The 26869-nt window shown below is 43.4% G+C and overlaps 1 protein-coding gene across 1 annotated transcript in view; it reads left to right on the top strand.

The window, feature by feature from the left end:
* Window positions 1-387: 387 nt before the first annotated feature.
* Nachra3 (nicotinic acetylcholine receptor alpha3 subunit) overlaps window positions 388-26869 on the top strand; it is a 90347-nt gene continuing 63865 nt past the window's right edge. The window contains exons 1-2 of the mRNA XM_076377205.1: window positions 388-447; window positions 21138-21190. The gene's annotated coding sequence lies outside the window, so the exon portion shown is untranslated. The remainder of the gene's footprint in view (window positions 448-21137; window positions 21191-26869) is intronic.

Raw genomic sequence — 26869 nt, 5'->3', positions numbered from 1 at the left:
CGGCGAGGCGAGAGCTTGAACGTAGGTGCCCCGACGGGAGGCGTGCGCACGCGTAGACTCGAGGCGGCGTCGCGCACGCGCAGCCGCGCCGCGAGTGTGGCGAGGCGCGAGGGCGGTGTCGGTGGTGGAAGCAGGGAAACGTTTTCTACCCTTCGTCCGCTGTTCGTCGTCGTTGTCATCGGCCGTCAGTCGTTTCGTTTGGTGCGCGCTGGTGGCGAACGGTGCAGTGAGGTGGCATATCGTTTCCCCGTCAGTCGTGGCCGAGTCGATACGCGTTTTTCCATCGCGTAACCGAGGGGCCGTGTCACGCTCGTCGCGGTACGCGTATGACACCTCGGCGTGTCGACTTGTCGAGAGGCATCCTCGATCACGGTGGAATCGAAGGTTATAAACTGTCATCGCCGCTGTCGACGTCCCCGTCGCCAGTCTCGGTCAGCTGCGCCGCGGGTGAGTACCGAGGCAATCGTACGTCGATCCTTCCGCGGCTCTCTTACGCGTCTCTCGGCACCGTGCGTCGTTTCGGTATAGGAGTCGGGAGTTAACCTAGTTGCGGGAGCGACTATGCGACCGTCCCTCGTGTTTATGCCGCGAAAATGCGAAACGTTCGAAACGCCGGGAGAGGAGGGGCGCGCCGAACAGACGCATGATCGACGCCTTCCGTTACGCGATCGTTAACGCCTGCCGTTTTCCCTCGATCCTACGCGACTTCTGCGGCCTCCGTCGATAACTGCGGCGAGAGATTATCGATCTATCGGCGTTCTCGCCCGCCGTTACTGATTTAGGAATCCCGCGGGGAATTCCATACCTATCAGGATTAACCTAGTTACGAATTTCCGTGCCGCCCTTTCGCTCGTTTCGTAAAACCGCGGGGAGTGATCGACGCTTCGACGCTTGGGCGGAAAGTTTTAAGACGGGGGATCGTGACGGATGTTACTCGCTGTGAGCTCGTCGGGGAACTTCCTTTTGGTCTTGCTTCTGCGGTTAGATAACCCTAAGTCGTTTAACAGTAGAGCTGGAAGTTCTGTCGAGTTAACTGTTATGATTATTCGTTACATTCGTTTATTCTTTACAAACTTTGTTTCTCTTCTTAGTTAACGCTGAGTAACGCGAAAGAAATGTTAGAATGATAGTTGTTTTTGTGAGTTATGTACAGTTTTGGATATTTGGAATTGTGGTGTATCGTTAGGGATAGATATAGGTTAACCATGGTAGTGTAGTGTTAGGAGAATTGATGTTAGAAGTAGAATTGAAGGGCTTGGCGCGAAAACTGGTCAGCTTTAGTTTTTTTAAATTTTTCAGTGTTGGTAAAAAAATATTAAGTGTTAAGGTGCGGTAATATTTATATGAATAATCGTTTTTGGTAACAATTGGAGTTGATTGGTTTTTGTATCGAGCCCTTCGATTCTTTGTAAGCTCGTTTGGGGGTGACGCGTTGGGATACTATAGCGAGTAGGGACTGCGGTTTTCGAACTTTAGTGCGACGTGGATTGCAGATATTTAAGCAAAATCGATAAATTTATTGATAGTTGGGAAGTGATACTGGTTAATCACAGTTTTTGAGTTAGGATAAAGTAAGAATTTTACTAACTTTTATTCGTAAATAACAAACTTTTTTAAGTTGTGCTTCTTTTATGCTACTGAAATTTCGAAAATATGTCGGTATCTTTAAGGCAAAATGACTTGTGACTTTAATTGAGATCTAGAATATAGAATCTATATTTACAAAAAGAGGGAAAGGTACTAGAAGAATTTGTTCACTTAAAAAGAGTTTAAGAAAATACAAGTCCATAAGACAGTATTGAAGCTAAAAATTTAGCATTAACCAAACCTCAATTATTCAAAATCTCTGTTATTCAAATTATGAATATGCGATATCATAACAATTCATTAGAATTCACTAGAGCGTTGACACTTAAAACATTGAAGAGCTCATAACAAAAGTGACCCTCGTCAATGTCTGTCTCTTTTTTGAGGAGAGTAAAAATATACTGCAGCACCTTTCATTCTTGTTCTAAAATACTCATCATAGTACGCATACTGCACTCGTGATGGAATAGGTGCCATTATCCCATGAATCTTTTCTGGCCACTGGAGTGTGTTCCTATTAAAAAAATCGTAAAACTTGACAGTCTCTGTTTTTATTATAACCTCTTAAATTATTTAATAATAACCTCTCAGAAATAAGCAAACGAGCGATCTTAAAAGACTGCATCTGGTGTTTCGAATAGTCGAGATTTTCTACTACATACATTCTACTAAAACAAAGCCTTCTTCCTTACCATATTTCGTCACTGCACTCGTTGCTCGTCTTGCGCCCGCGATCGACAGCATCCCACGACCTTCCCAAGTTCAGTAAAGGGGAATAACAATCGTTTCTTCCTTTGAGACGACCACCAAATCGTATAAACATTGCTCTTGCGCTTTCTGACGGTTCCGCGAGGTAAATAGACGGTCGCTGGAGTGTCCCTCTCCGCTGTTGCGAATCTTTGTAGCTGAACGCGCAGCGTCCTGAATTCTCTGTCAGGGTTAACCCAGTTACGTGGGGCCTCTGGAACGCCCCTCGTGTTTACACCGCGAAAAGAACGAACGTTCGAAAGTTCACGCGAACCCTGGCCTCTGCCTCGTCCCGCGTGCACGTCACGTCTTCGACATCGAACACTTTTTCAGAACATCTCGTCGCGCGGCATCGATACTTGAACTTAATTAACGACATTAATTAGGCCGTTAATTGTCGATCATACTCCAGCGGAGTAACAAGGCTCGACGTTTTTTTTTTTTTTTCAAACTCGACGACTCTCGTCTCTGATTTCCAGCTTGTTTATTAGAATAGCGACTGTTCGAATTGCTGGGCCAACTTTGCTCGCAATTGATTTCCTCTATTATGGGGCGTTTCCGTAATTCCGAATTCCGTGGCTGTAAAGCGAAATCACGCGTTTTGGGAATATTCGAGGTTGGGGGTCGATTAAAGTTCGCGAGACAGAATTTGTGTTTGCAGCGTAAGAGGATTAGAAAAATTGGAGTGTAAGTTTGTAGAAACGTGAATGGGTAGGCAGTTTCTTGAAGCTGAAAATTCTACGAGTTTCGTTGGTTTACTTTAGAGCCACAGAATTAACGATGAAGTTTTCAATAGGTTTCTCTGAAAAATAGTCGTCATCGGCGATTAAGGAAGGCGAAAAGAACTGCAAATATTTGTACTCCAGGAAATAGTGTAAACAATCGTATTTTACGATTTCATCTATGCTCGAAAATCCGCACCGGAAAATACAGTAATCCTTGATTTAATCCCCTTTATTCGAGGCTCGCTGAGCCTGTAACTAACGATTCGCCAAAACTGATTTCCCTCTGAAAAATGGAGGATCCCGCGTGAAAATCCCATTTGAATTTTTCCATTAATTTTTGAAACGTGCCGTCCAGTAATTATCGAGACACGGCGGCGTAAGGATCGTCGGAATTCCGAGCGGCGAGATTTGTCGAAATAAAGTGGCAGTGGTATAAGATCGAATTGATCAGACGTCATTCAATTTCTCGGGGTAAATTGAATTCCCTCGGCCTTCTTTGATCCCGTACGATCGGCTGGCGATCACGCGGAGGCTCGCGCGTGAAATTTCCCATTATTTTTGTCCCGTTGCCGCGTTTCTAATTAACGACAGACTCGGCGGCCGAGTGGTTAGTTTACATACGCGTCAGGCACGGCCATTGCCGCGTATTAAGTGCGCCATTATTAAACGTGTAACGCGGCCGACTTAAAAGGATTATTTCGCGCTGTTGAAATTGCTTTTTCGCCCCGTTCCCCCACCCCCACTGTATCGTTACCCCGTTTAGCCATACATCACGATCCAGTTTTTGCTACCCCTGGCGAAGAACAATGGAGAAACGGCATTTGTTCCGCAGGCGGTGCGCTAAACTGAAATTAAGGGGCATAACAGCTTCGAGGGTTTGGAAAAATGGACAGATTTTGAGTTTGAGTCTGATGGGGTATTATGAGGGCAGTGGCGAAAGCTTGTTATGGTAGGAGCAGTATTTTAGTTATCAAATGTACTTGAGAGCTGCAGCCTTCAGTGGAATGGTTTCGTAGAATAATATGGGTTATTTAACAATGAATATTAGACATTTTAGAGGGTGACTCTATGTCAAGAATGATGAAATTGTGTTTCAGTCCTCGTTTCAGAGTTATTCATTGTTTCAGAAATATCTGAAATTCCAGTGAAATGTTTCTGACTCGAGACTTGTTCTACTACTTTCACTGTGTCTGACTTAAGGCTTGTTTTACTACTTTGCTGTCTGTAACTTGAGATTTATTCTACTGATTTCGTTCTGCCTTACCTGAGGCTTATTCTACTGCCTTTATTATGGAATAGAAGAAACATCTTTTTTAGAGAATAAGTGTATTATAAATTAATTTTAATAATATAATCCCAGGAGCCGCAGCGAATGTTTAAGAGAGCCGCGGTTTGACCACTATTGTTATAAAGGTATAAGGGAGATCCAGGCAAGTTAATACAGTAAAATTTTCACATTCAATGTTTCGAATAGTAAGGGTCAAAGTGTATTTTAACATATTTTTTATTCAGTAATTAACTAAAAAAAAAAAAAAAAAAAAAAAAAAAAAAAAAAAAAAAAAATGCAAAACTTAGAAACTGAAAAGTGTATCAGCTTACCTCGGACTCGGCTATTATAAAATATCGAAATTTTGTAGGTTATGTTGTATCGTAGAGATTTTTATGGAGAGTATTTCCAGTTGTGAAGTTAATTCCTTAAATGATTTCAGAGATGTGGATACCAGGTAAAAAAATGTGATTTTGAAATTTTACCTCCACAATATTCTGAACTTAATATGCAGTCGTCACAAATGCTATAATTTTAAAAATCCTCTCTATAAAAATATTCTACTATAATTTATACGAAACTCTAAAAATTTAGGATTTTTTGAAACCAGCATGCTGGGTTGCCCCCCTAAATGCACAACTGTCTGTGTAAAACCAGAGAGCTAGAGTATTTGTGATAAGATTGATGCGTCTGGAACCGTGATTTCCCGATTATTTAAGCATAGACTGATATATAGCTTTATAGAGTAGGTTTCGTTGATTGTTTAGGGTCGGCACTCCCAAATATCCTTTCGTAAAACTGGCCTCCCAGTTCTGTAATTACTCCAGTTCAACGTCGATAGTAAATATTGCCGAGCTGTGATTGGTCGACGTACTCACGTGTTGTTATACGTCTCCCGATTCCCTAGGCGACGCCCCGATGATTGGTTAAGCGTCGTTGTTGGATTTATCGTTGGTATTACTACTTGCTCGGGTGGCTCGTTACTGTTCTCGGTTATTTACAATCCTCCCGTGGTAACGGCAGCTCGATTTCACTCATTTACAGGGAAATTTATCGACTGCATAATTCGCAGTTTGGTTAAGAAGGCTAATTGGTATTAATAATTATCGCCCTAATACCTCTGATATCCAGCTTATCGATCCTAAAGACCTGAGTACTTGCTTGTACATTATCGTCTGATAATCAGAATATGTGATTCTGCTTCGAACTTCGCAAGCAACGAGCAAGAATATGTGCAGGAGGGATAATTAGATTGGTAGATACTAGATCTAGTACAGAGTTTCTCAACCTTTTTTGATTTATGGCTTTCTTCAGAACATCGAATCTATGGCTTTGTTTCTCTTTCTTTTTTCCTATTCTTTTCCTCTTGAAAAAAATGGTTATACAGATCTAGCAAGAGTCTCTCAAATAGGTTTAAATAGGGTAGGTTTTTGTAGAATCTATTATAGACTTTTATACATTGACAAAGGTAGCTTCGCTGCAGTAAGAGCAGCATTGTTAAATCTACAAAGTCCACTTACTGATTCTATTAAACTTAGGCTTCTTATAGTACTTTTGTAAATTCTACAAGAGACTTCAATAACTTCAGCTTAACATTTTTTTTCATGTGAGACTTCTAAGTGACCATGTCACTCCTATTGAGAAACCCTGATCCAGTATCTTTTAACCTGGTCTACTATTGTTCTCTTATTCGTTCCAAGCGACCTAATCCAACCCTCTCCTTTCCCCTTCCCCTCTCTTTTTTATTTTAGCAACAACCTATTTAGCGAAAGCCTCTTAATCCCTTTTTCCCAGGGACACAATTCGTGTCATGCGCAATTAACTTGTTTGGGGCCATCAACTTCCTTTAATGCTCCTCCTCAAGAGCGTTTCCCCTAGGCGACGAGAAATTATCGGCTATATACATATACATATATATTTTTGCATGACTCTTGGCCTTGCAGCTGTTCCGCGCCTTGGCTCCCGACGAAGGGACGCGTTTTTAATGAAATTCCACCCCCCCCTTCGGATAAATTTTACATAAATCTCTGGGCGAGCGGGTAATGAAAATCGATAGAGGATGCTCGTCGATTTTTCCGACGATCGTCAAGGGTAGCGCAGAAGAAAAAAAAAGGGAGGCTTGGTCATCGGTGTCACAGGGACTGGCCAATGAAATTTTCATACCTCTCTTCCATGATTCGAAATCCTCTCTGGAAGCGCCATTTGCAAGGAAGATGCGAGAAGCGTGTAAGGAGTTGTGCATAAACGAAGGAGGGAGGGCTGAAAGTTTAAACAGCACTCTAGCTCGTTGGAAAAAGTACAATCGAGGGAAGTTTGGCTGGAACTTAAAATAGTTCCGCGAAATTCATCGTTTCTGCGAGGAAGAAACACGCCCCGAGCGAAAGTAACAGTGCATTATGTTGGCAACGTTAAGGGGAACACTGCAGCGTTGTTTAAATTATAAATCTACGCGGGATTCTTCGGGAACGTCCCCAGAGAGCGCTCAGTCGTGTCGCTCCGGTGGATCAGATTGTAGATTATTCGACGAGTCGGTAGTCACGTCGGTTTCGCAACTCCAAGACGCCCTCAACTTGAAACTAATAGTATATTCCATTAGTCTATGTCGAGGAGGATACACGGGCATGCATCGAGTGCAGATTATCCCGAAATTCTTCAACAAACCTCTAGATCGTTGTGCAATCGCGCTGGTTCACTGAACTCGAATAAGCAAAAAATATTGTAACACCCTGATTTACGATTCGATGTTGCTCTTATCGTAAAACCAGTTGCACATTCCATTAACCGATAGCGAGAACCTATCATTGTTATTTAATCACTGGATCACCTCTATTATTCGACAAACTCCCAAATCATTGCCCATTGGCTGCTCCGAGAGTCGAGTGGATTCTCACCCCAAGCATTCCCTTTCGTATTTATCATTGGAAGCATTAACCACTTTTGTATGACACTCTGAGTTAGCATAATGATATTATCATTCTAATGCCTCTACTTTCGAATCGTACATAGACACAGGGAAAATAGCAACAAGCAATTCTTTCATTCTTAAAGACAAATATATCCTCACTGGAAGCTTCTTCAACTATCCCAATTTTCAAATTCTCAAATCTTCGGGCCCCTCGAGAATCAAAAGCTTAAGAAGCAACTGTAATTATTAACTCACGTATTAGACACAGAAGAAAAGCAACATGCAAAGCGCATAACAGCAAAGACGAGATTCTATCGCAGGTGTTTTCAAACTTGACCTTGTTGACCTACATCCCCACCCACCGACGCATTAAAACGAGTTTATTAGAGTCATTGCTCCTCTGCGGTCTCACAATGGCCCCCAAAACATCAAAGGGCGTCGCTTGGCCGAAATCGCTTGCTCAGGGAGATTAAACGTCGAGCACGTACTGCCCGTCGGCGGGCCGATATTAGCCGAAGCCTGAAACAGAAGACTAGGCGGTTCAGAGGGGGCCAGTCCCGTTCCAGACGCTGTCGCCTCTTTAAACGCGATAATTAAAGTTTTTCTTTGACCCGACCGTGTCGCAGCGAGCTCGTCCCGAGCCTCTGCCTGCAGGGCCTCCCGCATATATTTCCGTATTGCGCTAACAGGGCTGCTTAACTATTCCGCGTGCGTCGCGGCTCGAACGGGGAACGGTTTCACGCGAGCCTGCAGCGAAGATTCGCAGTCGGAGGTCGGGCGGAAGCATCGTCGAGGCCGCGATTTCCGGGATTCGGAAGCAGAAACTCGGTGGAATCGGAAGTCGAATTGCGTGCCGCTTTCCTGCTTCTTCCTGTTGCCCTCTCCCCCTTCACATCTCGACCCTGTGTCTTTTGTGCGGGCCAGATGAATTAATCGGGGGGTTTAGTAATCGTTATGCTGGAAAGGTGAGCGTCCTTGTGTTGGCGTTGGGGAGAACCTAAGTACGATAGGATGAAAGTAATGAAGCATGGGAATGTTGGAACACTAGAATATCAAAGGGTGTAGAATGAAAATAGTAAATCAGATTGGAGGATTAAAACATGAAGCATCAAAGTGTTAAAGTACTGTAGCGGCCAGCAGTACGTACAAATAAGAACATTTGGCGTGCAGATGGTTGGCAGGATTTTTAGACACGTGCGTAAAGAAAGCTATTTTTGAGAAGATTGTTCCGTTAGCTGTTTCAAACAATGCATGTTTCCTTTTGTTCAAGACTTTTATTTTTGGGTCTCAATAGCTACGGCGGGTGTCGTAAAGTCCGGAATTTCCGAGAGGCCTAAGCATTGCGAGATTGACAACGTGCGGGCCAAATGGTCAAGCGACTCGGGCCTCTGGGAAATTCCGCTGCGTTGCCAAGTTGGGCCAGTAGACCGTTCTCCGTAAGGCAGTGACACGAGGTCACCGTCACGACGGTTGAAATAGAGGGCGCGACCGAGCTGGAATTTTCCCATTGGTCAAGGAGCGTGAGCATTGGCCAATGGGAAGGTAGGGATAGGTTCGGCGCGCTTTCGTGGTAGCGAAAAAAAAAAAAAGACTTGAGAGAGTTGACTTGTAGACGCCTACGCGACAACCAGAAAAAAATAGAACACCTTCTTCAGAAGCAAAATAAGTGATTTTTGGAAACACATCCTTACGCTAAAGTACCAACAATACTAAATGAGAGAAATATTTGGAACACCAAAGCCCCAAGAAGCGCAAAAACATGAAAATATTAAAGCACTAAAGTACCAAAACCTAAAAGAACTTAAACTAACCTCCCACCCTGCGGCTCACAATCAGATTTTGATGTTACGAACTCTCATCCTCCAGGAATCAGACTTTTTGCAGCACTCTGTAACTTTAGGACCAGCAACTTTATATCGCGTCTGCTGTCCGAAGTTTGACGTCCCCTGCATTTCCTTCCCGCCGATATTTTTCCCTTTATTTCACGTCGGAGGAATGGGCGAGGTTGTCGTCGAGATTGGGTTCCAAGTGAATGTATATTAAGGGCGTGGACAATGTGGGAAGCTTGCGGGGAATGTTGGGCAATTTCGGGTGGCACAAAGGGTCTGAAAAGATATCGTTGAATGTCTCGTTTCGCACGTGGACGCGAAATTCCCGGGTATTGAATGGGGGACCATTTTTCATTGAAACGCGAAATTTTGCCTATGCTGCTCCCACGTTTTATTGCAAACTTTCGCTTGAGATATTCGCAAGATGTAGGACTTCACCTGCATTGGAACTGTTTCCAGGGGGGTCGAGCTGCGCGATAAGGGTGCAACTTCCATCGGTGCTTCTTCAGGCTTTCTCGTAGATAAGAGTTCGACGGTCCCCCACAGCGTGAACATCGAAGAATTTTTCACGTGTTGCTTATCTTCGTTTCTTTAAGGTCGCCACGTCGCTTATCGACTCGCAGAATTACCGTCGTTACGGGCCACGCTCCCCTTATGCCATAATAATACCTATTGAAGCGCCTTCCGATTTCATAGAAACTCGATCAACGCTTTAGAAGAGCCACAGCGATATCGGCCGACGAAACTCTCGTCTTTCATTTCTCCAGGGAAAGATACGCGTGTGTTCTTGAGAAACCATTAATCCTATCTCTAACACTCTCGCACGGAATTTACGATAGCTCCTCTCGTCCTTGGTCAATCCAGATTTCGGTCGAGGAAAAGCTTCGAGGTTTATCTCGCCGCTGTCGATGGCGTTTCTCATAGTTCTTGATGCTTTTATTGCCACATCCTCTATGCAGTTATACATAATATTGGGCTGTTTAATTATTAATGATACAGAGTGTGTGTTTCAGGTTAATGGGGCGTTTTGAGAAATGTGTTGGAGCCTAAATATTCTTTTTGAAATATTTATTTTCCAAAATTTTGTATTTCTTTGAGACGTACTTTGCTGAGAATTTACAGTATTAGAGTAAAGAGAGAATAGGGGAGATAGGATAAAGTGACTGTAAAAGTGAGGTAAACAGAGTGTTATTTAGGATAGAATATAATACAGGATATCTCAAAGCGAGGGGACACTTTGAAAAGTCAATACTTTTAAGAAAGTAGTATTTGGGCTACCAACACACTTTTCAAAGTTTCTATTGTCCCTCAGACACTCTGTATAACGTGGCTGGAGTATTTGAGCGTCAAAGTACTAAAATACAAAAGCACCTAATATATGGGACCTTGGAAAGAGAAATCCATAATCCATCGAGGACTTTTAAACAAGTACAGAAAACTACACTCTGCACCTAGGAAACAAAACAAACCACTACTCCCCGAGATGAATGACCTCACATCCATCAATGGAAACATTCTCAATATTACAGCCCACAATAAACTCGCGTCAACTCGTGAATCACGTTCGACCAGTAATTCCTCGTTCCTGTTTTCGCATACGCGACGTGACATCTTGTATACTCTGAGGATTTACTAGCAACCGGAGTGGCTTCAGCCACCAAGTTGTCCTCTGGTCTATCGTCGATCTCCATACGCAATTTATGCGCGATCTTACACCCTTTATATGCATAGTGATACAACTCGCATATTTCCTAACAAATTTCTCATATTTTAATTCAAAATTATCTATGGTAAGTGTACCTAATACAGGACATTAAGTATACAGAGTGTTACAGAAATAAGTAGCCAAACTTTGATATAATATTCCATGCTTCCTAGAATATGATACCAAACTTTAGCCACCTATTAGTGTAACACCCTGTATATTTAAAAAATAAAACACAACAGTGACCAAACTGCAAAAGTAATAGCAGAGGATCCCCTCTTTACTTTTGCAACTTGGCCTCTTTGTTGCGTTTCACTTTTTAAAGACATAGCCAATGTCCAGTATTAGGTATACTTATCCTATCCTTTCTTCAAGAGAGATTCATAAAAATTGGTTTCTCTTGAAATCGTGTTACCTCTGGATCTCTTCCTTGAGGGTTAAATGCAGCAGGATACGGTCAGGAATCGAGTCGGGCAGTCTGCGTACGCGACGAGCTTTCTGAATAGCTCGCGACAAATTATGCAACGAACGCGTGGCATTGATCAAGTTTCTTTTTCCTCAGCTTTCATCCGCGACCGATTCGTCTCGTCCCTCTCGTTTGTATCTCCACCACCATCCCCTTTCATCTGTCCGCCGTATTTATCCCTCCCCTTGTATCTCGTGATCCTATTCTCCGAGGTTTTTCTTTTGTCCAGCGCGCATTCCCTCTTTGTTTCCTCCGGGGTTGCTTCGAGTCCGCGGCTGAAAGCCGAGCAACCAGACAGGGGAATAAGTATTGTTGCCCCGCGGAAATCGACGATCGCTTTGCGAATTAAAGAACATTGGCCAATCGTATTGCAGCGAACGAATTGCCACGCTCATTTTGGAATCATTCCTTCCGCTTGCTGTAATCATGCAGAGTGTTCGAGGGCTGATGTCAGACATTTTCCGAGGTGATTCTGCAGGTTGGAATAAGGGAAAAATCAAGAATGGGGAAATTGCGTTTGGAACTTCGTTTAAGAGTTATTAAGTGTTTCAAAAGTTTTTAAAATTTGGGTGGTGTGTTTGACTTGGGATATATTCTAGTGATTTTGCTGTGTCTGATTTGTGACTTGTTGTACTACTTGTAGTGTGTCTGACTCGAAACTTGTTCTACTACTTCTGCTGTGCCTGGCTCGAGGCTTATTCTACTGATTTCACTGTGTCTGACTTGAGACTTATTCTACTAGCTTTGTTATAGAATAGAAGAAATCTCTATTAAATGTTCCAAAAATATTTAATATTTGCTTGACATGTGTCTAATTTGGGACTTATTCTACTTTTGTATTAGGTCGGGCACAGCAGGGTCAGTAGAATAAGTCTCAAATGAGACACATTTCACGGGTATTTTTGGCTTTTTCTGAATAGTTAATGACTCAGAAATGAAACTTGAAATGCAATTTCATCTATCTTTATTTTTGTTTCATTTTAGCATGTGGAATCACCTCTTAAAATCTCTGACACCTGTTGTCGAACACACCCTGTATAACTTCATTCATTGGTGAAGTGTATAAAGGAAATTAGGGGTGAGAAATTCGTATAAATATTTGCAGTATTCTAATGTTCGCTACTTAAGGGATTATTCTACTGTGGTATTGTCAAGAATGGTGGAAACTTTGGGAATTAATTCTGGAAGCATTGAAAATGTGATTCAATTTATTTTTGGGTATTTATTAATATACATTTTCTAAATTTTCAAATATTGAATTCTTTATATTATCATGTAGTTAAAATTCTTAAATTTGTAATACCTAAATCGTATTAAGCTGAACACCTGTTTTAGCTGAAAACAGAGGTCCTAAAAAGGGAGTAGGAAGTATTTAGCTTGACGAGTTCTTTAAACTGGCAAAGACTCATTAAAATGTGTGCATTATACTTAGAGAACTGCCCTCGTGAATTACTGACATTCTTATGTCTCAATAATTTTCAATAGAATCATGTAACTGTCTCGGAGAAGTTGCAATTAATTTTGCCGTTTTAATTACCGCCCGCAACTGGAATTAGTGAAATTCGAAGTTGTTCACGACTTGAAAGCAAACTCGAGCGGAGTGGCAGCGTGTACAAGAAATTCTCACACATAATATAGTTTTCATGCACCCTAAATTCACCTTTGAGGTCGTGCTCGCATCTTTTGACACGCTTAGTTCGCTCCTATTAAGATCGTGGCAATTAAAATGCCCAAAGGATTAAAAACAAGAAGAAAATCGTGTCGTTGACGAGCGATAAAAATAGTCCTCGTCTCGATTTCTCCAGAGGGCTAGGGGACGTGTCCTCTTGGTAAAATGTGTACAAAGCAACTTAGATTACAACGAGGTCTCGGGGCGAGGGGGTGGCAGGGCTGGAGGCAGAAGGGTAGTATGCGCGAGCACAAGACGAACGACGTGTTTTCTCGATGGCCCGGCAACGACTCGTAATTGCATAAAGCGACACAAGGGCGCAATAAAATTGCTCTTCCTCGGCCGATCCTCACCCCTTCCCCCATCCCTCAACGAACCCTTGTACCGGGGATTTTCGACTCGATTAACCCGCCCCGAGTTTTTAACAATCCTCGCCTCGAAACCGATCCCCAGACTTCCACCAACCCCTTAATTTACCTCGATAGAATCCTCTCACTGGTAAACTTCTTTGATTACACCGGCCATTCTTTCGACTCCCCTCTTCCGAGTCGATTAACGAAACACAGTGGCTCAGTTTTCGCGGGACTCGTTCACAGAAGGTCGCGTTTCCGCCTCTGAGGTCCTCCTCCTGCGATTAACGCCCGCAAAAACGCCTCGAAAAAGAAGCGAGGGAAATCTATGTCAGTGTCTACGCGAGAGTATCCGAGGAAACGGGTCAGCAAGTTTGAAACGCGCGGGTTTTCTGAAAGAAAGAGGCGGCCCTTCTGTCGGGGACATTTTTTGCACGTGTCGCTTGTCAAATATGCCCTCCAAGATGACGGCCAGGCAGGTGGGAGGGGTTAATTTCGCCATTAGCCTCGGATAATTTAGTTTCGAGCGAACTGCAGAGAAGAAATTCCTCGAGTCACAATGGATGCCTCGGAAGCGTGCCCCTTAAGAGGAGAGAGAGAGAGAGTGAGAGAGAGAGGAGAGAGAAGGAGAGAGAAGGAGAGAGCAAAGGAAAGAGAGAGAGAAGCGCTGGAGGATGCTGGAGGAGAGTTCAAAGCTTTCGGGGAGGTGGGGGAAGGGGAGAGTGTGCCTCTTGTCTCTCTTGTCAACTCTCGTCTGCAGTTTATCTGCTACGAGTGTTCCGGATACACAGAGTCGCGTAAAAGGCGGCAAGGGCAAGCGTGTCGGTGACGCGAGTGCGAATTCTCGGCTCCTCTGAAACAGTCGACCGCCGCGTTCCTCGCTTTCTCACCTCTCTTTCCTCTGTTCTCGTGGACCTATTAGTGTCCCTGTTCGCGGTGACAGAAAGAAATGATCGTCGACACGATTTCTGGGCTTGTATAGTCGTTCGAGACTGTTTAAACGTTTAGATTTTAAGTGGTTCTTAGGTATTGCCGCGGGTGCGCAGTGCAACTGCGCAGCGAGGTGGGAAATAGTGTAGATGGCGCGATAAAGGTAATTTCAAGAGAGTTGTTCTTATGTAGTTAGTTTGTTAAAGGGAGAACGAAGATTAAAGCTGATGCATAATATGAAGAATGTCATGGTAGTAGTATTTGTAGAATTTTTATTGCTTCAGTTGAGTCATTGGTTTTGAGAAGAGGATAAGTTTAAAAGTAGGTGCTTAGTTAGTGCAAATTAGTGCTTATTTAACAGCAGGGTTAAACTCCTTGGAGACTGCTTCTATCATTGTTTGCTAGTTTTCGATTTTTGGTATTTATTCCCTTCTCCAAGAATATTTTTATTGAACTAAAAACCTCGTTCTCGTGGAACGTGGACGACGCGTGGTAACAAAGTTCCAATTACCTTGCCATCGTTAACCATCCACGTAATTAGCATCACTAAGCTCTTTTATACCTCAGAAACAAGACATTAAACTTTCTCTAAGAAACTCCCCTTTCCCTAAGAAACGTGGCAGACAAATCCCGAGGAATTAACTGTTTACTGCCACTTATAAAGTCAATATAAAACGAATTCAGGTACTCCTTCACTTCCATCCCGAACTCCAGACGTTCCCCATAAATCTCATATCAACTCCAAAATTCCTAGCGTTCCGTTTCACGCGACTAAGGTAAATGCCCCAGTACCTGAACGCTTAAGATGTCAAATGTTCCAGTAAATAGACCACCTACAACTGTATGTCCCGATACTTTAATAATAAGGTCCCAGAAATTGAGGATACTATTTTATAACACTAATTTTTATTTGTAACTAGGAATAAAATTAACATTAGTATTTAGGTATCGAGACATGATCAACTACTGGGACATTTACTTTAGTCTCGTCGAATCGAACGAAAACAAAGATTCCACATCTTGCTATTCTTCCCAGTCTTAGAAGACTGTATCGAGTCCAAGCAAAGGCACAAAAGCCTCCTGCCTATCGCTTCCCAGAAACTCCCCTCAAATTGCCTGTGGTCAGGGCACAGTGGAGAAACGCCATAAGCATCGAGCGTTTTGGCGGATTGGAGCCTTGCTGTTTAGAGGTCCAATCGCCGACGCGATTCTCTTGGATTCGATTATTTCGACGCTGTTTCGACGATTTTAATTTCCTGTCGGCGCGACTAGCGTCGTTGGCGGTTCTCGCGGTTGACTTTCAATCAAATGGAAAGAAACACGAGGGCGAATATAGCGTCGAGGGTTCAGGGGTGAAGAAGATGGGAAAACCTTCGCCCCGTTTCGCTTCATTTTCACGGTGCCTTTGTGTTCGTTCCCAAAGGAACGGGCAAGTTTCTGAGAAGTCTGGGAATAATTGCGAAGGCTGTAGTCACATCGCGAATTCAGAGTTGCCGCGTCGGCTAGCTGAAACTCTGGAGTTACAACAGTTTAATTAAATTACCGCGCGAATTCTTTTCGGCGGCTTTTTTCCTCCTCTCTCGATCCTGTTTCTTAACGAGTCCCCGCTTGGATTTTGCTTCCTTCCTTTTCCCTGGAGAGAAGTCGCTCTTCTCGATATTTATTGAATCTATAGAGATCATTTTCTTATTCAAGATCGTTAAGTCTTGTCAAGTTTCCTGTTTGGAGTGGAGTAGGAGCTCTGAAGAAGTTCTGTTTTCTTTTTTAGAATACTCTTTTTAACCTCTTTTTTGTTCCGATATTCAAAGTCTTTAAGACGATCTCTCAGAATAAAATAAAAACTCCAGAATAATCCTACGAAAAGAAACTTCATCAAAAGTCTCATTTTCTAAAAAAGGTACCAACTATTTCAAATACGCAATAATAAATATAGTCCACCCTTAGAATCGTCTCTCCCAAAAAAAGATCATCGCCTTTTACTCCTCTTCTCCACAAAACTCCCCAGAACTCAGAAAATATTTCACCTCTCTTTTTCCTCTGTTCTTGACACAAAGTCGCTACAGTTTCTCTCGAACTCCTGCATACGCACGAAAGAGACCCGTGTCCCATTATCAGAATAAAATCTAATATTCCCCATTTGAAGGATAAATAATTTACGAGTCAGCTCTTTCCCGAGTCTCTCCTCCATATTCTCTGGCTACACGTCCTCCCCACGGATCTGTTCCCCGAATGCTCTAGTTAGTTTTACTTGGCGGAAACTCGGGACGACAGTTCGGTCGGGAAGTTTCCCGCTATGCAAAGTATCGAATATTTTATTGGGGCATCCGGAGTGTCGCGTGTTTCTCTCCGCGTGTTATTTAACGTCGACCCGTAGTCGCTGGCTATTCAGGGGAACCTGGGGCTTCATTGATCGGACAGATCTTGAAAAGACGAGATACGCGTCCTCTTCGACTTTCTTCGGAACCACCCGACGACGCTGCCGTCTTATTCGCGGCTCGTTTTATTGCGACCCTCTATAGAGCTCGAATTTCATAGGGATGAAAAGGTGCAAAAATGATGTGAGATAGGGAGAGCTGGCCCACATTTTTTCGGGATAGTTAACGATGAAATTGACGGCGATTAATGCGTTTGTAGATACTGAAGTTTCTGATTGAGGAGGAGTATAATATTTGCAGAGGATGTTTGTTAGAAAATAATTGTGTATGACTAATCTGTGGCTGTTCAGCGAAATGATTATATCTGTGTTCTTATTTTTGAGGATATTTTAGGGTTGAATTTTATGTGTTAGTATAGTATTGAGGACTTATGTTTCTGTTTGCAAGGGAAATTATTCTTTTGAAGCACTTTACTTTTGTTGAAGCTAAGGTGTGGGTTTAAAGTCTGATGTAATATTTAAAAAATTGCTATTAAGCTATTTAAAAAGATCGTGTCTTTTAGTTGTCACACTTTTGAATTCCATGCTCATACCACATGGTAGACCACGTATCTCGAAACACATGCACGCGAGATAGCCTCCAAATTATGCGTACGTACACTCCAAAGAGAGTGCTCTAAGCCTCCAATATCCAATACGTATCATTTGAATGTCTCCACCTCGCCAGGTGTGTATAGTCGCTGGAGGTGTTCATAAACAGTTTGAAATCCGTGACAACCGCGCGCATCCATGTAATCAGTCGTTCATAACGCGCCGCTCGGCGTCTCGCGCTCCCGCTGTTCTATTTAATCCCGCCGCGTCCTCTTTCTCTCTCGGCAGCGCGCGGCGCGGCGGCAGAGGGAGAAGGAGGAACCGTTTTAATTTCCGCGAAAAGACCCGCGCCACCGCCGTACGCAGCGTTCGCTCGCACGAAACGGATTTCCGTCGTCCGTTTCTTGCGCTCTTGTGTTTACATTAATGCAACCCCCTACGCACACCCCGAACACCACCCCCAACGCCTAGCCCCCTCGTCGACAGGTGACATTAGAGCAGGAGTGGGGGAAGGGCGCGAAATCGTTTCAACGCGCGCATAATCGCGCGACGCTTGCATCTCGGCGCGAGGTGCTTTAAAATTCTCGTTCAGTTAACAGGATCAGAGACCTCCAGCAACCGTAGATATACTGTAAAACCTCTCACCCCCGACGGTTGCTTATCTTTTTGAAGCGTTAAGGAGAGCCCATTAGTCGTGGCTGTTCTTCGTTGAATCAATGCAGAGAGCCGGCTCACTCCCGAGGGTGCACTCGACTCGAAACGCGTGCACACCGCGCGCTCCTTGGTTTGTGTACCAAGGAGAGACATCGGTCCCAGCGAATCGTCCCGTCGAAACGCTGAGACGGTTTTTGAATATTCAGGTGCTGGTTATTTGGACCTGGGGCTTAGGGGGACGCCTTGCGAGACGCTGGCGAGGGGACTGTGAAATTTGAGGGATTGAGAATTGTGTGGGATTTGAGGGCGAGTTGAGTAGACACGAGGAGGATTTAAAAGGAGCTTCAGTGCGAAAGTTGAGTAGAATGTGGAGTGGAATCTTGAATAGAGTCTTGAGTAGAATATTGTGTAGAATGTTGAGTAGAATCTTGAGGAGGACCCTGAGTAGAACCTTGAGTAGGTCTGGGTTGGGTAAGACCTTGAGTAGAACCTTGTGTAGAACTCTGAGTAGAACCCTGACTACAATCTTAAGTAGAATCTTGAGTAGGATGAACTTAAAGCTTGAATGAAATCGAATAAACTTTGAGTAGAGCAGATTAGTGTGAACAGACCTGACAGTCATGACAGACAGATATACAAGTTGTTAGAAACTTTTCTAATTTGATTCCTCGTTCAAGGTTCTGGGGTAAGTGCCGTGTCCCTTGACACAGTCCTCTTGCCAGAGAGTCAAAAGACTCTCCCCACTCCGTGGCCAGATCCTTCAGGAACAAAGTCCCAATTCTTTAGCTACGCGGCGTCAGGCCGCTTGCTATTTCCAAACTCTCTAGCTGTTCACATAAACATTCAATCCCTCAACACCCGATAGCTGGGAGACCCAACGTGGTCATCAGCCATCGCCTGGCGTCGAGGCTGTTTAGTCTCACGCACCCTCATTCAAGGCCACATAGCCTAAGTCCCATACATAAAACCCTCGAAGGCAAGACGGCATGGAACCGTTCACCCTCAATTCGTTTTTAAAATACGTTGACGCTAACAAAGTAGTGCATCAAAAAATACATACATTTGTTTAGCTGTCCTAAACTGATGTTTAGGGGGTGAAAACCACCCTCAAAGTTGAATGGAAAATATATTTTCGTAAATATCTCTGATTCTCCTCCATCAGAAGGCTGATTCAGACCACTGTGCGTCAGTTTGCGCACGCGAGGCGCGTGATATCGCTGCATAATAATAGCGGAGTGCGAAGTTACCCAACCGCGTCTGATACTGCCGCGGATTACCGCGCCGAACTTAAATTGCTTATAAATTACTTATCGTAACCAGTTTACTTGGGAACCACTTAGTCGGGGCGCGGTGTCGTCGCGGCGGAGTTATGATTGCCTCTTTGACCGTTTGATTTTGACGCGGCACGGTGTCGCGGATTCGTCACGATTCGAGGTGGGAATCTTTAGGTAGGGGAGAGCTAGGTGTGGAAAAGAAACTGGGGAGATGACAGGTGGTTCCTTGAAAGGAGGAAAGGGAACTGTGTGAGAGGGGTGAGAAGAGATGATAGGCAATAGGAGATGAATTTCGAAGGGCAGTTTTTCGAGGAATATGTGAATAAAAGTTTCGTGGATAGAAAGGCTTGTCTTTCTTGGAAAATATGAATATTTAGTAAATCCTGAATATTACAGTCAGTACTTGAATATTTGAAAGCCTGAGTTCCTGAAAATTCGGACATTTGCTAATTTGAATATGTATAACATTCAGTAATTAAGTGTTCGAAGATTTAAACACATGGAAATATGAAAATTATGATATTTAGAGGTATATATTGAGCGCATCCTCCTAGCGCCATATCTTTCCCCGAAACACAAACAAAAGGGGGAGCGGAAAGTGGTGTTAAATAAATCGTGCTCCTGTATCCCCAGGCTGGCGACACTTTCATCGGGGTTTGTATCGCTTTTCTTTCGAATAAACATCCCTTAACATGGTTTTCGTGCCTCATGAAAATTTAATACGCTCTGCCGTTGAATAAATATATGCACTTGCGGCGTGCATAATGGAGGCAAACGAACGGGTGCTGCGAATACATGGGACGAGTCAGTATCGCGTTTCATTTTTAATTACTTCCGTTGATAAACGCTCCGTCGAAATAACTCGAACACTAAATGAATCAGTCGGCCCAGCTGATTCTGGTAATTCACGGATACGGCCGCGTAATTGCGAAATGAGATCCATGTAAGATAGAGAAAATTATTGTTATTATGTATGGAGGGCTGGAAGATTGTTTGATACCTTCGATCATTCAAGCTGTTCGATCAATGGAGATTAAATTAGCTCTGGCAAAGATAGGGGTTATCGAATCCTAGAACATGAGTACAGTTGTGTGAAATTTGAGTAAAATGTGAGTAGAATATGAGTAGAATCTCAGTAGAATGTCAGCTCTACGTGAGTAGAATCTGAGTAGAATCTGAGTAGAATCTGAGTAGAATCTGAGTAGAATCTGAGTAGAATCTGAGTAGAATCTGAGTAGAATCTGAATAAAATCTGAATAAAATCTGGAAAAAACCAATAGAATTGAGTAGCATTTTCATGATTAAATTAGCTCTGGCAAAGATAGGGCTTATCGAATCCTAGAACATGAGTACAGTTGTGTGAAATTTGAGTAAAATGTGAGTACAATATGAGTAGAATCTCAGTAGAATGTCAGCTCTACGTGAGTAGAATCTGAGTAGAATCTGAGTAGAATCTGAGTAGAATCTGAGTAGAATCTGAGTAGAATCTGAAGAATGTCTCACAATCAGTAGAGTGTGAGTAGAATCGCAAGAGAATTCAAGTAGAACTAAGTAATGAGAATTCAAGTAGAACTAAGTACTACTCAGTAGTAATTCCACTGTCTGATTAGAGCCGAGCAGAACCCGACTAAAATTGCGTAAAACCTGAGTACAATTGGTTACAACGAGGTATAAAAGCAAGTAGAATAGCCTACAATGAAGTGGGAACTGAACAGACCTAAACAGACCCCACTTGTAATGTAAATACCATTTCCACGCTGTAAGTATTTCCATACCCCTACCACCTCTCCATAAACCAGAGTATCAACTCAACCTAGAATTTACTTGAACCTTTAGTACACTCCCATTAAACCCAGTTTCCCCCACAGTCCACAAGAGAAAAACACGTCCGAGATCATAAAACGAATAAATCGTACAGCAGTAGAACAGAAGTACATCTTAAAAGCGAACGACACCAGCCCGACCAACACGACAAATTGAATAACACCACCCCCGTTCCCAAGTAATAAAACAGTTCCATATCACGTCGCAATAAAAACGTATTATTCCTCCCTTCTGTTACAGGTGACCGTCCAATAGCATCGTTCCCAGGCGTTCCCGCGTTGTCACAGCCTACGGTGAGTCGATTTCCCCTCTCGTTCATTTGGAAAATCCTTTTACGTACTCGTAAACCTCGACGTACCCGACAGCAGTAAAACCACCCCAGTACAATTCGAACCTCGAAGCTTCGCGGCTAGATCAGCTTATCAGCGACCTCTGGTGTCGTCCCATGACGCCCGTGACAATAATCGCAGGAACAGGTTCTTCGAGCGCCTCGGATCGTCGTCTCGCCTCGCGATCACGATCGTGCCCACCTCCGACCTTTCGCCCCCTTCACGTTTCCCTCGGCGAACGTGCGAGGGACGCAGATGGCGGTTCTCCCTCGAAATTAATTTCTCAATAATTGCGCGACGCTGGGAGCCGGCGAAAAAGGGGGATCGAAGAATTGGCCTGGTCGAATCTTACGCGAATAACTCATCCTCGAGCCAGCACGTATCCGAATAAGGCAGGAACAGAGGACGGGGGAGAGGAAATTGCTCGAACAAATTGAAAAGCGTGGACGCCCCCATTAGGCCGAACGAGCCACGGCACGATTTCACGACCCGTCGGAATTATACTTTCAAAGCGTTTCATCGGCCGTGTTCGCTGCTGGATGAGCTCTCGTCTCCTGAGGTGTCTGAAAGAAAGTCTCAAATTTTCATGCGACTTTGTTTAGTGAAAGGGCTCACCAAGTGAAGATATTCTTGAGGGAAAAAACGATCGCGGAGAGAAACTGGCGAAAGAAGAGTTTTCCATATTTTTCTTTCTTTTTGAGTCTCTTATGGTGCGTTGGGACTTTAAACCAGGCGAGTGAATGCTCGTTTTTTCCCTACTTCAGCGAAATTCAAGCGACACGAGCATTCTTCATTCTTTCATTCATTTCTCGATTTTATTCATTCATTAACCCTTGGGAGAAGAATGGTTTTTGACAAACGCGGAAGGCGAGTGCAGGGCCATTTTGACTCCCATTAAAATTCCTATTGCAAACCAGTTTCAGGAACGAATTATATAGAAATACGCAGTTTGAACATTGTATGCTTTACTTCTTCTTAGGTTTCTGTACATCAGGTACATGAAATACGTGTATTTTTGTATAATTCTTACAAATAATATATTATACTTCAAAGTCTTTTCTGTATTTAGGGTCAAAGTACCCTGCATTCGTCAGATCTCGAGAAGCTGAGAACAGGTACCAAGGTCCCATTAAAGCAGCACGCAGAAAGGAACCGCGGGAGCAGAGATGGAACGCGATCGAACTGGAGATGGCCATTATTGTCCTTATTTACCCTAATCTCCTCGGGGAAAGCGCGTCAGACCACTGCCTTCTTTTTCCACTATTGCGTTTCGTAGAACGTGGCTCGAGTGGGATGCAATTTGCCTTAACGACCGCCAGATTTTTGCTCGCGCCGAGGACCTCGAAATCCCTGGCCTGGCTCGATCTTATATTAGCTGGAACGTTCGTTCAGCAGGATTGGACTCGCACCTTTAATACTGGGGGGCCTCTTTCATTAGGTTTCATTAAATTTCTCAACGCGATCTTCCTCCGTAGGCGTATCCCAACCGCCCTCTAACACGTTCGCACGAGCTTGGGGTGAAATCAGGGATGAACGAAATGTCCTTCATCGATTCGCGCTGGGGAGGTCTTGCTGTTGTCTGCTTTCAGATACCAACACTTTTGGTATGTTATTGTTCTGTTTTATGTTAGTCTGGCCCCAATTTACTGATTACTACGCTTTTTTTGTGATCAGTAGACTGTGAATTTTTATACATTTTTTAGGATAGTATTTTTATCTTAAAGTAAAAAAAAGATATAGATGGGACATTTGCAAACTTTTTTCAGGAAAAATTGTGTAAGATCGGTGTGTTGATAGTTTCAGCCTTGTTTTAATAGATAAACACAAGGCGAGTCTGTCAATCTTTGTAATTCAATTTCACTGTATTATTTTGTTATCATTGTTAATAATTTTGAATGAGAAGTTACATTTATTTGTTACTTGCTGCATGATTTTTATTTTCAAAAATGCAAGGAACAAGTATTTAGATCACCATCTGTGGCTGATTCAACCGAACTGAGACGGGACATTGTTTTTACGGCTGGGTTCAAAGGCTCGTTTGGAATAACCATTCGCGGTCCAGCCGCGGAATATTTTGTCGTCATTAAATCGAGTTGTTCAGCTCTCTCTATTTCGTTTACCGTGTCCCTCAGGGCAAAGCCGCGTAATGACCAGACGTCGTTACACGCGTTAGAACAGTCAGCGTTAGCGCCCGCCGAGGCAATTAGCTTTTAAGGGGAAAACGAATTTACCCGTTCGCGGTGCCATTCGACAATTTCTCTTTCCCTGTTTCATTCTGGATCCTTTGTCGACACGCCACTTCCACTGCTGTTCCTTTCGCGGTAATTCCAGCTTGCTTTATAAATGACACCCTAATCGTCTCGCAGCGAACAGAATTCCATCGAATCTGCTAGTTTCTGGAAAATGCTGCCCCTGATGGGGTCAGAAGTTAGAGAATAATGATCCTGCATCTGTATAATGTAACACTTGAGTCTCTCTTTGTTTCTGCGTTTAATTTGCCTGCGTTCACAGTGTCGCTTAAAATACGAAAATTTTTAAGTATTCAAATATTCATATTTTCAAATTTCGAAATGTTCAGATATTCAAATCTTTTTTATATGCTCCCCAAGGTGAGGTATCGGTAACCGAATGGAATATCATGAAGTCGTATTCAGCTTGTTGAGCAAAAATATAGGGTTACACTTGGGGAGGTTTCCTTGTGAGAATATTTAGACTCCACGATTGAACATCGAGCAAGCCTGAAATCGAAGGAACCGAGAATAGACTCGAGGGACTCTCCACGCAGTCCAGGGAATACAATAATCCTCTGCCCCATGGAAATCGCGTAATTAACATGTCCTCCCATTAAGTGCGGGTTGCTCTACGGGCACACAAGGGTTTCCCATACACTCGAGCAAACCATTTGTCCACTTCGACGCGGCTGGATAATTATTTCCAACAGAGAATCATCGTTACCGATGGCGTCGCGTCGTTATCGTCCTCGCCAGTCCTCAACGTCGATCTCGAGAGGAATAATCGTTCTCTCTATCGTGCAGCGAGATCAAACGAGCCCGTTTTCTCGACTAAATTAATGCACGCCGCGCAGATGCTCCCATACGCTTGTTTACAACTCGCAAAATAGTCAACAAGCCTCGTTATACAGATGGTCCAAAGCCACTGTATCAAGATCAAAGTGGGCTCGGGAGTTTCAGAATTTCTCGAAGCCTTTAGAAGGTCTACCAGTTTCCTCGTTAGATCATCTAAATTGGGGAGCGTATGAGAGCCTGTGCAAATCTGGGAACTCTTAAAATCTGAGAAATCGTAGAAAATTCTGAGAAGTCTCCAAATTCTGACACCTGAAAACTCGAAAAAATCTGAAAATTCTAGAAAATCGTAAAACTCAAGAAATCTCAGATTCTAAGAAACCTCAAAACCTCCCCAAGTCCTAAAAATTCAGACATCTTTATGGTCCTCGATCAGGAGTTTTGCGGCATACTCCCAGTTTTCTCGAGTTTCCTTTCTCTCTGCTCAAGGTGGCTCAGAAAGGCTTGAATCGCGTCACTAGTTCGACGTCCGCGGTATTTAAAGCGACGTTAAAGCCGAAACGATGGAAAGTTCTAGGGACTGGGGTTTATGGAAGTTAGGGCAACTTGCCACTTAACTGTAGAACGATTCAGGTTGACGAGCAAGCCATTCGGTCGACGAATTCGAGACGAAAGGTATTAGAGAGTAGTCAAAATCTGAGTAGCTCTGTCACTCAAAATCAGAATTTCTGAAAGACCTAAAACCCAAAAACATTCAAAAATTCCACAAACTTTGAAACTCGACTTTCAAAGATCCAAAAATTAGGTTCCACCCCTACTTAAAATATTAATAACTACACTTCTTTTCAATTGCTAAAGACAATTTTCCTTACAATACAATAACGTGCAGTAGATTGCATTTCATTCTTCACAAAAGAGTTCCCTGCATCGTCTTGCATTTAATATGCATCTTGGTCAAAGAGAATCCTGGCTCGAAATTTCGCCGAGGCAGCGTCTAAGAGTGGCGCCGAAAGACCTGGTGAAATTCTGTGCCCGCGAGAAACGAGCCCTCGTCCAGGTCGAGCGACACGGTGGACAGTTTACCGAAGGTACGAGTGTCATTGACGCAGTGCACCGCGTAAAGTGGCAATCGATGTACAACCGCAGTTAGCAAACTCGGTGGCAAAGTACTGGCGCGCAGCGTGGGTGCGTTTTCTTGGCAGCCGAACCGACGGCTGACCGCAATAACTTCGGGATCACTTACGTGGAATCGGGCAGCGTAATTTAATAAAAACCGAGCTCGTTCCTTTTCCCATGCTCGACCCTGGGCCAATAAATTTCACAGCAGAAAAAGTATTTCTCCCCTTGGTCCTTTTCTCGCCGTATACCATACACCCACACAAAGGCGAACAGTTTATGTCTTGTTCCGCGCGTACCTTTCATCCCGCTGCCTACGCAGTCGAAATCGTCACCCGTTTGATATCCTCGATTCCAGGGAACGGGCTCGTTCTCCTTGTGCCAGGAATATGGAGTAAATTCCCTAGGAAACAGGGAAGAGGACTGGCGAGAAGACGACGCTGTCGTTTCTCGAGAGGGAGAAGGGAAATTTTGGGGGTTGACAAGAAGGGATCTTCGAAACGATGTCTCGAATTTTTATGGACCTTTGGGTGGGAAGATTGGAGCTTAAGCTCTTGGGATCTTGTGTCTGAGAATATCCGTGAGTAAGGAATAGTATTTCTCTGATGTATAGGGATTTTGTGAAATTGATAATTTTGGAGTTTTGCAATGCTTTTGGTGTCTGAAGTGGTAGACTTGTTTTCAGTTTTGATGAGAATATTCAATGGTGGAAATAAATGGTTTTCAAAATTTGTTTATAGGAAAGGAGTAGTATAGAAAAATTGCAAATATTTTCAAGAATTCAAATATTAGTTTTTTTAAATAGCTATTCAGATCTCGAAATATTCAAATTTTCAAATGAATAAGATACACATTTTTTCTTGATTGCACTGTATTATGCTCCTTCCAATAGCAAGCATTGACAACCAGCCATCACCTCGATGAAGACCACATTCAAGGTCTGAGCGTCGGCAGGAATCCAAAGCCTAAAAGTTGAATAGACAAAGGATAGCACACTTTATTGGACACTTCATTCTCAGAAGACACGGCTAACCTAGAGTTGAATAGAAGAAAGGTCTGAGAAAAAGGATGAGAGAGTACCCAGGGACTCTTCCCTTGCAATGTCAACAGACACTTCGCGAGGATTCAATTAAGCTGCGATGCAAATGCGCCTGTCTCTTTGCGTGAAATTAAAAGGTCGATAAATTTCGCAGGGAATAGGGTTTCCTGTTATCCTAGCAAACTAGGATGCGTCTCCTCTTCTTAGAAGGATTTGCTTCCCCTCGACTTCACTTTTCCTTAACCCTGGTACCCTGTATATCGCTCGATATTAAAAAATTCGTCGTTCCGCAGCTTCCCAGTAGCCGTCCTCAATAGAGAAATTTCCCTCTCTGAATTCTTGATAGTGCCTTCTGAATGCAGAGACACCGAGCAATACCTTAAGTGCACTTTGTTCAGGGACGTTCTTATATTCGAGAATTAATACCGTGAAGAAACTTATTCATATTCAGGGGAGATTCTTAAC

Source organism: Calliopsis andreniformis, chromosome 1, assembly GCF_051401765.1.
Source record: "Calliopsis andreniformis isolate RMS-2024a chromosome 1, iyCalAndr_principal, whole genome shotgun sequence".
NCBI classification, from domain to species: Eukaryota; Metazoa; Arthropoda; class Insecta; order Hymenoptera; family Andrenidae; genus Calliopsis; species Calliopsis andreniformis.
Note: the sequence above shows the minus strand (reverse complement) of the source record. Positions and strands in the feature narration are given on the sequence as shown.